The sequence below is a fragment of the Danio rerio genome, chromosome 14 (assembly GCF_052040795.2).
Source record: "Danio rerio strain M-AB ecotype USA chromosome 14, GRCz13ab, whole genome shotgun sequence".
In the NCBI taxonomy this organism is placed as follows: domain Eukaryota; kingdom Metazoa; phylum Chordata; class Actinopteri; order Cypriniformes; family Danionidae; genus Danio; species Danio rerio.
The window spans coordinates 41,619,834-41,632,121 of NC_141034.1; the positions used below are offsets into that span (position 1 = coordinate 41,619,834).

General features: G+C 33.2%; 1 long non-coding RNA gene across 4 annotated transcripts in view; it reads right to left on the reverse strand.

The window, feature by feature from the left end:
* Window positions 1–12,288, reverse strand: part of LOC137487534 (uncharacterized) — a 298,360-nt gene that overhangs the window by 227,742 nt on the left and 58,330 nt on the right. For all 4 annotated transcript variants that reach the window (XR_015507807.1, XR_015507808.1, XR_015507809.1 and 1 more), the window contains exon 3: window positions 11,991–12,204. This is a non-coding gene — a long non-coding RNA (uncharacterized LOC137487534). The remainder of the gene's footprint in view (window positions 1–11,990; window positions 12,205–12,288) is intronic.

The window sequence follows — 12,288 nt, forward strand, 5'->3', positions numbered from 1 at the left end:
GCACCAGACTCTCATATAAACCAAAAGAGGGAGCTGCAGAGGAGTTGTGCATGGTTTGTGCAAAGAGGATGCTAATTTACAATGTTCTTTTTCTCCTGCTAGTTGCTAACTTAAAACACTCAAGTAAAATTTTTAAACATTACATAAAGATGTTTTGTTGTTGCTTTATTTCTGAGGTGTTAATGTAAAATAAAGTCAAATCAGCCCAATCATCTTGCCATATGTACTATAAACCCCTCACGCATAATTTTTAAAGTGTCTTGCTTGCAAACGTCTGACTCCAGAAATTGCCAAAAGCCTGAAGTACTCTACTGTCATCGTTTTTTTGTAATCTTTTCCTTCACTTAGGACAATTCAACATGTGTCACTCAATGACAAAGAGAATTCAGATTTTTTTCCATGATAACCAGACAGCGAAAGCAGAGTTAATAACATTCCCACAGTTGGCTCGCAGCCAGAACCCCTGAACCGATAAGGGCTGAAATCTCATAGTGAAAAAGGAACAAAATGAAAGGATGAATGGGTGGGAAAAATGAAAAAAAGAGAAACAGATTTTATTGCTTGTGCCAGCAGGTTGAATAATGATTATCAGCGGTCTATCTTTTATGTCTCAGTCTCAGAGGACGAAGTGAGATTCACAACTCCTCAAAGACTCCTGCAACCGCTTTGTTGTGTTTCACAAGTCAAATTTGATCTCATTAATAATGAAACTGGCTCCCAGACAAACATTTTTTTTTGAGGCACAAAGAAATATTGAAATGACAAATAACTGGGAGGCACGCAGCCATGTTTCCATGCATGCGTATTTCTCAATGACACCTGTGCACTTTAACTTTCCATTTAAACATTTCTTTTTTTCTCTCTCTCTCTCGTCCAGCTGCAATAATGACTGTTGTATGTGCACAATAATGCAGGAAGAGTGAGAGAAACAAAGAAGGGCCTTCTTTTTTTGTGCTCTATGACGGCAGGAAGACTAATGTGGCAATCTTCCCTGGCTAATTGTATTATGATTCTGCACTGTAGCGCGCTTCCTGCTCTGTTCATTTTCAATCAGGCACATTAGGGTCTCCCGCTGGGTCCTGCCTGTCTGTGCACCGTGAGGGAGATCATTCATTTAAATGACTGATATGTTTCTGTGCTCGTGAAGAGAGAAGAAGAGAGAAAAAAAAACAAAAAAACTTTCTGGCCTCCACCCTCTGTTCTGCAAATACACTTTTGCAGCAGGTAGATCATAGTCTACTGTATGTCTACTGGTAGAAAGATTGATAATAATGTGAATATTTAATTCATTTTCTATAATAATAATAATAATAATAATAATAATAATAATAATAATAATAATAATAATAAAATAATAATAATAATAACAACAACAACAACAACAACAACAACAACAACAATAATAATAATAATAATAATAATAATAATAATAAATAATAATAATAATAATAATAATAATAATAATAATAAAGAAACAAAAAATAATAGTTATAACAACTACTACACATGATGATGATGATGATGATGATGATGATGATAATAACAATAATAAAGACTAAAAATTTAAAAATTAATAATAATAATAATAATAATAATAATAATAATAATAATAATATTAATAATAATAATAATAATAAATACACAATAATAATAATAATAATAATAATAATAATAATAATAACAATAATAACAATAATAACAATAATAATAATAATGAAAAAAATAGTTATAAAAACAACAACTACACATGATGATGATGATGATGATAACAATAATAAAGACTACAAATAAAAAAATGAATAATAAAAATAATAATAACAACTACACAATAATAATAATAATAATAATAATAATAATAATAATAATAATAATAATAATAATAATAATAATAATAATAATAACAATAATAAAAACTTCAAAAAAATAATAAAATAACTACACAATAATAATAATAATAATAATAATAATAATAATAATAACAATAATAACAATAATAACAACAATAATGAAAAAAATAGTTATAAAAACAACAACTACACATGATGATGATGATGATGATGATGATGATGATGATAACAATAATAAAGACTACAAATTAAAAAATGAATAATAAAAATAATAATAACAACTACACAAAAATAATAATAATAATATTAATAATAATAATAATAATAATAACAATAATAAAGACTTCAAAAAAATAATAAAATAACTACACAATAATAATAATAATAATAATAATATTAATAATAATAATAATAATGTGATGATAATAATAATAATAATATTAACAATAATAAAGACTTCAAAAAATAATAATAACTACACAATAATAATAATAATAATAATAATAATAATAATATCAAATATATTATTATTACAAAATATAATAACATTTTTTACGAGATGTTTTACAAGTGCAAAGATAACAAGTGTTACAAATATTACAAATATTAAATGGAATATTACATTATAAAAAGTATTTAAGTCAATTACCTATTAAATTGAATTTAACTTTACAAACAAACACAACTCAAAAATTAGAGGAAAATTTATCACATCTTGTATTGTATTGCATTTTATTGCATTGTATTGTATTGTATTGTTTTGTATTGCATGTATAAAATTCCACACCTGCCTATGACCCGTGAATTAAAGATATACTGACTACACTATATATTTATTTACCTCCTTTAAACATGGCTTATTATTTCATTAATGGACAGGCAGAACAAACAGGGTAAACATTTATTTATTTATTTATTTTACTGATCACAGATCATTCAATGATTACTTGCATTACACACATGCAGTTACATTCAACACAGTTTTTCTTTCTGCAGAACAGACTATTTATTCACTTCACAAATATAAATTCATTTCATATCAGTTTGACTTTTTTCCTTTTATTTAATGTTAAAGCTTTAATTAAATAAGTTTTAGTTACTCAACTGTCATCTGCTAAAGTCACCAGAATTAGTGCAAAACAGCAATTACATTTATATACAGTTTACTGTATAAAACAACCCTTTAAAATATATACTGTAGATACAGTATACAAAAATAGATGGTACTGTAACTTAGACAGAGACTGTGAATAATATCCACCTTCCTGATGTAAAAGAACACGTTTGCTCAGAAAAAAAAAAAAAAAAAAAAACTAAACTAATTACAAAGTCCTCCAAGTGACTTAACCTTTCCTACTGGGTTATTATGTAACATTTTTTAAATTCTTATCAATGGCGGTTACTTGTTTATGAACCGAGATAATTGAATAAAGACCATGCAATGATCTAGAACTTGCCTACTGTTTCTTTACACATAACTTTACACTTATTTATGAGATGTGGACAGTTCACTGGAAGTTCACAAGTATTTGTTATGCGAGTGATAAAAAAAAAAAATCACCACAGGCAAATTCTGGACCACCATTTGCACCCCATTCTCATTTTTATAGGCTGACCTCTTGATCTTTTAACACATACATACACACATTCTCTCTCTCTCTCTCTCTCTCTCTCTCTCTCTTTCTCTCTTTCTCTCTTTCTCTCTCACTGGCTATGTCCACACTAATACATTTTTGCTTTTTTAAAACTGCATATTTTTATTTCTGTATTAGCTTTCCAACACTGAGATGGCATTTTTAGCAAACTTTAAAAAACACTGTGCAAAGTGGATACATTTAAAAATGTGGTTTTCCTGTTGCAGTGTTAAGACTTTTGAAAATGATGATGCATTTTAGTCATGTGACAAGCATGTGACTAATTCAGCTAACACTGTAAAGCAGATGCTTTGAATGCTGTCCATTTTGACAGCTTTATTAAAAATTAATGTAAATGTCTTCATGCTTTCTATTTCCTCTCATCAAAGGACAAAAAAAAAATACTTTGTAGAAAAAAATATACTTTATCATAAACATTGAGATCCTTCAGCCCAGGATAACTACCACTAGGCAGTACATGAACAGATTTGTTTTTGGTCGCTGGATGACCTTTTTTTCAGAAAAACATAATTGAAAAGGATAGTGTGAATAGTTTTCATAGAGTTCTGTATTAGCAGCCTGAACTCAAAAGGAAACAAAACTATTTTATGTTTTTTAGTTTAGTGGCTAATTCATACAAATTTGAGTTCAGTCATACAAAAATGTATGATTTTAAAAAGGAGGTGTGGCACCCAACACCACCCTTAAACCCAACTGTCATCAGAGATGAGCAAATCATGCTAATGCCGAGTTCAGACTGCATGATTTTAGCCTCGATTTTGACTTGCCAACAGGTTTTGAGAAATCGTCAACAAATGCCTGAAATCACAGGCAAACCGGTGCTGGTTCACGCGAGTATCAATTACACAGTATGAACTATCAAAGACAAGTTCTGAGAGAATCGGAGATGAGTCGCCAAGACCCGCGAGACATGTGACATGCTAAATATCTGGACCTGTCCGCGATTCAAATCATGCCATGTGAAATGTGCTCTGACTAAAAATAACATTGGCAATCACCTACAGTCAATATAGCTAAGTTTTCATCCACCAATTTTTATGTTCATTTTGCATATGTACATAAAAAAAAATAAATAAAAAAAAACGGTCGATGATAATGCCATGATGCGCATAAATTTTGAAATTGTGCTTAAAAAACAAACTGCAGCAATTTCAGTTTTTACTGTTGATATTTGGTGCCAGTTAATCAGGTATGACAATTTTGTTCACTTTGACTCTTTGGATAGAAACGCTGCTTTATTCGCACGTCTTTTATGGGATAATCAAGTTTTGCGAATAAAGTTCATTCGTATTTTTGGATGGAAACATACCAAATAAGAGAGCAGCATTCATCAGTATCTGCAGGCCTGCAGAAGGTTGGAGGGAAAGTAAAAAGTGCTTCTTTTTGGTCTTTTTGACCCAAGAAATGGAAGAAAACTCGTGTAAATTTGTCAGGAGCACCCGTGTCTGTTTGATGTGTCATCTGAGCAATACCCAGTGTTGGGCAAGCTACTTGGAAAACGAAGTAAGCTAAGCTATTCGCTACTCTACTTAAAAAGGAGCATAACTACACTAACAGCTCCCCTCTGGGAAATGTAGCAAGCTAAGCTAAAAGCTACTTGTAAAAGTAGTATTCTATTTTTTGCAATTTTAACTTTTAAATGAAAGCAACTTAAATCCAAGTCAATCAATAAATCAAATCTGTCAATGAATTATATGAGGCATAATAGTTCAGTTCAGTTATTTACTGTAAATAATATGCTGTATTAAACAAAAACACATTATAGTATATAACAGCAAAAACTAAAAATCCAATAAAACAGGCTGTAAAACATTTAAAATAATATAGTAATTTAAAGTAAAGAGAAATATTTTGCAATAAGCATTATAGTGTGTGTGTATATACAGTTGAAGTCAGAATTATTGCCCCCTTTGAATTGTATTTTCTTTTTGAGATATTTCCCAAATGATGTTTAACAGAGCAAGGACATTTTTACAGTTTGTCTCATAATATTTAGTTTTCTTCTGTAGAAAGTCTTATTTATTTTTATTTCGGCTAGAATAAAAGCATTTTTTTTTTTTTTTTAAAAAAGGACAAAATTATTTTAAGGACAAAATTATTAGCCCCATTAAGCTATATACTTTTTCGGTAGTCTACAGCAGGGGTGTCAAACTCGATTCCTGGAGGGCTGAAGCCCTGCACAGTTTAGTTCCAACCCTGCTCCAACACACTTACCTGTAGGTTTCAAACAAGCCTGAAGGACTCAATTAGTATGATCAGGTGTGTTTAATTAGGGTTGGAACTAAACTGTGCAGAGCTGCGGCCCTTTTGGAACTGAGTTTGACACCTGTGCTCTACAGAATAAACCATCATCATACAATAACTTGCCTAATTACACTAACTTGCATAGTTAACCTAATTAAAACAGATATGCCTTTACATGTCATTTTAAGCTGTATAGAAGTGTCTTGAAAATAATATCTAGTAAAATATTATTTACTGTCATCATGGCAAAGATAAAAGAAATCAGTGATTGGAAAGGAGTAATTAAAACTATTATGTTTAGTAATGTGTTAAGAAAATCTCTCCGTTAAACAGAAATTGGGGAAAAAAATAAACGGGGGGCTAATCTCAAGGTATGGTCACGAGGAATTCTGCTTCCGAAATAGCTCCTCTCCCTCAGTCATCTTTCCATTAAGCAAGTTTCACCAGAATAGGAGACGCAGTAGGTAGCGCTGTCGCCTCACAGCAAGAAGGTCGCTGGTTCGAACCTCGGCTCAATTGGTGTTTCTGTGTGGAGTTTGCATGTTCTCCCTGCGTTCGCGTGGGTTTCCTCCGGGTGCTCCGGTTTCCCTCCACAGTGTGGTACAGGTGAATTGGGTAGGCTAAACTGTCCGTAGTGTGTGTGTGTGTGTGGATGTTTCACAGAGATGGGTTGCCGCTGGAGGGGCATCCGCTGCGTAAAAATGTGCTGGATAAGTTGGTGGTTCATTCTGCTGTGGCAACACCGGATAAATAAACAAGAAAATAAATAAATGAATGATGAAGTTTCACTCGAGATGGCATTAATGCACCAAAAACTTTGTTGTCGAACACCATAAAACAGGAAGAAGAAATCCTCATTCTCGCCATCATATGGATTTACTTTCATCAGCTAGACACCAGCCTTAGCTCCGTGAATGACGGTGCTATCACTTATTGATCCACGATCGTAAAATGTAGCTTGTGGTCGCTACTGCGCTACTTAATAAAATAGCATTGCTACTGAAAAGCTATTTGATTTAGAAAGTAGCGACAATACCCCCACGCTACTGAAAAATGTGGTTAAGCTTGTAGCAACACTACTTGTCGCAACGCTACTGCCCAACACTGGCTATACCACATCAAAGTCAAAAAACAAAATGGTGGAGATGAAATTGTTAATTCTCTTCAAAATCCAGGTTAGCAAAATAAGTTCATTTTCCACCCCACTAAAAGCTTTTTTCTCATTATGTAGATAATAATAAAAAGATAATATACATGAACAGATGTTTTTTTTCATGTCATTTTACATGTGCGTTTGGTTATGAAACATAGTTTGTGGACCTAGACGAAGTTGTCGGCGATTCTCCTATTGTAACGTCATGCAGTGTGAAACCTCCTGTCACCGATTCATCCTACGAAACCCTAGCCCAGATAGTTTTGTAATTTGAAAACATCTGTCAAGCGTCTACTTTGAATAATCATGCTGTCTAAACTATGAATTATATAAATGAGATTGTTCACATTGAGACAAATTAGTCACTAAATCAATTAGTTAAGAACTGCCGTGAGATTGTGTTGGCATTAGTGTTGTAGATGTAACCTGTCTCTCACAGATCCATACACAGACACACCCTGAAAAAAACACACTCTCTCTTACACTGATCTTTCAGCCCAGGTTAAATAACACTAGGGTAATATGTATGGTAGCAAAGTTTTATTTATTTATTTATTTTTGCATTATAATCATTATTATCGCATAGATGTGTAGGCATACATTAGGCGCAGAAATATGCAAGGATATGCTGATGCCTCCATTTGCATGGATCATAAACCCCTGGAAGATACATTCTGCATAATAATCTATGATAATGGTTTACCACAGCAACCCCTTTTGTCGTGCAACAAATTGAACTTTGCTAAGTGTAAATTTGTTTCTGCCCTGATTCGCAAAGTGAGGCTTTCATTAATTTTCACCCCTGGTGCAAAAAGACACTAAAGGCTTTATATGAATACGCCTTGCCAACAACAATAATGGGCATGTCAGCTGTGCCTTGGTTCAGTACTTATGACATTGCCCTGAGTACATGACAGTTCTCATTTCGCCAAGAGTAATGCAAAGGATAAAGGAACGTCACTCTGATACTGTGTGGCTTTCGCAAGTTGATTTAAGGTTTCAAGACCATCTGTGCTGAAGAAACACATGCAAATCCGCATAATCTGTAAATGTTTGACAAGACTGTTTCGCCTGTGTATGGGTCAAGGATGAATAAGGATGAGCCAAATGATGCAAACATTTATTTAAAGTCAGTTTTAAAACAGGTAATGTGTCCGTAGATATGCATAGAGGAAAGACAAGGTAGTAATTCCAAATAAATAGATTACAAACATTAATTGTGGGTATATTTAGAGCATTTTCTAATCATGTTCATTGAAGTGGGATGATACAGTATAGGGTTGCACAATATTGGAAAAACCTGATCTGCGATACATTTTCACCCGCTTTGAATGTTATCACTTGATTGAATGGCCGTTATCAGGGGTTATCAGCTGATAGATATGGGTCAGTAGGGGCCGTCTGCACCTACTGATAGGCATAGAAGGCTGTTATCATCTATCCACATGGTTAATTAGCTATACTAATAAAGAAGTCTCCAGATCCAGATCAGTTTTTACATTACTGTGACTGTTGAGTGTAGGGTTGGGGTAGGAATAGATGTTAATAAAATACCATGAATGGGAAATTGAATAAATAATATAAATAATTTGTTAACTGCCACAGCCGTATGTGATCTACAGCTGATTAACTATGTAGATGGATGACAACAGCCTTCTGAGTATACCAGTAGGCACAGAAGGCAACCTACTGGGCCATATCTATCAGCTGATGATCATTAATATTGCTCATTCAATTGAGTGGTAACATTTGAATTGGCTGAAATATTGCAATATGAATACACCAGATGGTTTGAATAGCTCTATTTGATGGTCTTCTGGGCAGTCTAACATTTTTCAGATACAGAAATTGAATGATCACAATGTAAAAATTGCTTTTCTTTGTCTTGTTTCTTGTCCAAATATGTAATAATTCTTAAATCAAATAACAATAATGTTTTCACCTTAAGAAGAAGAAGGCAAAATTGAGAGTTTTTCCTTAAAACAAGCAAAATTATCTGCCAGTTGAGTAAAATGGTCTTGTTTTTGCTTTGAAATGTAGATATTCAGACTAAAAAAAAATCAAAATTCTAATATATATATATATTTTTTTTGCATACATCATACAACTTCCATATAAATTAAAAACAATTTTTTTATATTTTATATATTTTTACAATCCAGACTCAACGTTGCATATCTTGAGATGTGACTATTGCGGATGCACACATTGCTACTGTATATCGATGCTAAAATGATATATTGTGCAGCCCTAATACAGTAATCAACAAATGTATAATTTACAGCTAACTAAATCCATAATTCACGTAAAAAAAATAAAATAAAATAAAAAACTTTTTTTGATAGTTAATGTTTATATGCAAGTTGAATCCCTAAATCACTCGCACAATTAGTTTAAATCATTGGATCACCACTCAAAATGCTTAAATATGATCAACTTCTTATCAATGTCAATGCCAATAAGGCAACATCTTATTTTGCTACATACTTTTTCTTCTTCTTTTTTTATGTATTGTTAAACTATTAAATCAACAACAAAGTTGACAAAAACACATTTCCACTACTAGAATTATCTTGACTGTTTTAGCTCAAGATGCTAACCTCAAACCAGGTACACCATGTCATGTCTAAAACAGAACTGTATTTATTTTTATTATTATCATATTATTGATTTTAAAAAATGAATGAGAGATACTGATAATATTAGTGAGAAATAATGTATCAATTTGTATATATTTTGCACAAATACCATATTGGCAAACATCACAGCCTTCCAGAGTTTCTCGTCAGTGGAAGTGTAGTCATGAAACAAGTCACATGCTTCTTCTATCCATGCTTTAAAGATTGTCGTGTGTTTATATATAAATATGTAACAGAGCTGACTAGAATAGGGACAGACACAAATGTATTTTTCATTACTAAAATAACAAATAATACATAAAATAGACTGTTTTTACAACTCAGTAAACACAACACACACACACACGCACACACGCACACACGCACACACGCACACACGCACACACGCGTGCACACGCGCACACGCGCACACACACACACACACACACACACACACACACACACACACACACACACACACACACACACACACACACACACACACACACACAAACAAAGAAAAGAAGACAAATATTACATGAAGATGAATGTATGATTCAGGAGGTAAGATAAAAACTGGTACCAGGTCAAAAACTGGTATAATGGGAGTCTTTAAGTTTTTTTTTTTTCAAGATAAATGTCTCTAAAAATACTTATATTAATTATAGTAATCTGTGTTATTATTCAAAATGTTTTTTTTTTTTTTTAATGGGTATTTTTTTTTTCAAAATGCATCCACGATTCCAAATTCACCCAATCCCACATGAAGACACGTTTTTGTAAAACAAGATGTAATGCATACAGTAACTAGTTTAAAGGGCCATGAAACCCACCTCTGTCCATTCAAGTTTACCATGTAGTTATAAAATAAAACTAAAAAAAGAAAAAAGAAAAAAGAAATTCATAGGGGGGGAAAAGGCAGCAAACATATGTTGTCAGTTGGCTCACAAAATGAAAAACAAACCATGAGGAGATGCATGATTTTATAGTTTACAAAGTTAAAAAGCAAATACATAAACATAAATAATTTAATGCCCTGCTACATGTCATTCATAATTTCATATACACAACCACTATGTGTTATATCATTATAAAGATAATCATGTAAATACTATAAATGAGGTGGACTGTTTTCCTCCTGAAACCCCAGGGAGGAATGCAGACAGTGGAGCAGTGCATTCTATTTCAACTATTAGCCCTGATGGTAATCTAGAGGATTTTAAAAATAGGCGAACATAGCAGCATGAATAGGCGATGTGTCTGAATGGTAACAAGCTCAACTGATAAAAGACAAAGTCCGCCATTCTCCAATTCCTGAACAGCTATCCTGACAAAAATCCTTGCTGCAAGCCAACAGCATTGCTATATCGGCCCTGATAGCATGCGGCGAAAACATGCAACAAACCCTATGAATCAAGAAAACAAACACATAACGTTACGACCTTTTTATGAGCGACTAAATTCTGCTTGGGCAGACGAGATCCACCCAGTCATTGGGTCTCACAGCTTGGCAGGTCTGCAGCACGTGCTCTCATGAATAATTAAGAAGCAGGATGTTCTCATAGGATAACAAAACTCAGCTATGAATGTTAATGAGAAACTGACACATCATCAGTCCACTAGCAGATTCACGCTACGTCACTGATTTTGATTCCGCCACAAAAATAATTTTAAACCTGGAAGATGAAATTAGCTAACAAAAGCACAAAATTATCCAGTTTTCCTAACAATTAAAGCTGACAGGTGCTAATGCTGTCTTAGCTGATGCTCAACACACACAAATGTTAAAAGCTCAAAAAAGTACTCCAGGTCGTCTTGAACCTTTAAAGAATAACATCACATAGAAGCATTGCAACATTTTACATTATTTTACGTGTCATATATTACATATACCATTGTGTATGTGACAAATAAAAATCTTCAATGTTTCTCTAACAGTAGTACCCTGCCTATAATATACTGTAGATATCACTTTTTCAGTTGACGCCTTTTTATTATGTTTCTTTCTTTCCCTCTTCCATTCTGTGCCTCATCCAGTATGCAAATGCTCTGTTCAGTTGTCCCATTAGACACTTCGGAAAGCTTTATAAATCACCACACTGGTGCCACTCTCGCAGTTTCACAATTAAACCAAAAGCATCATCCAGTTAAATGTGCAAATCAAGGACCAACTTGCTCATCCTTTTTTTTTTTTTTTTTTTTTAATAAGGGGTTTTAGTATTGGTGAAGCGTGCTAAGCAACTAAAAGAGCATGCGGTTTACATTGCTTCATCATTTACACCTTTAATTAGATTTCCCCTTTAAAATCACAGCTTATGTAAAACTTTAAAACACCAGCACAAACTCCCCTCGGCAGTGATGTTTATATACCCTGATATACATGCATTGTGCAGCACAACAATGTGATATAATAACAGTACATTAATCCCACCACTGTTTAATCAAATTTCACTCAGAACAAATGCGCACGTACCTTTTTTTTTTCTTTCCTAATTGCCAGTGTAACTGGATGACACTCATCATTGAAGAGAGAGTTGATGGAAGGGGGTGGATGAAAAGGAAAGCATGTGGCCCACAGTTGGCATCAATATGTAAGTTGAATTGGTGTAGCTTTTATGCATTTCTCCACATTGTGGGGGCGAAGTGTAGAGCGGGCCATTAGCGCAAACACATCCATCCTAATGTGCCTGCGAAGAAAGCGGATGTTACTAAGGGCAGCAGACATTCAGCTATATGCATCAGAAAGGTACAATGGTTGAGTAAACGGCATG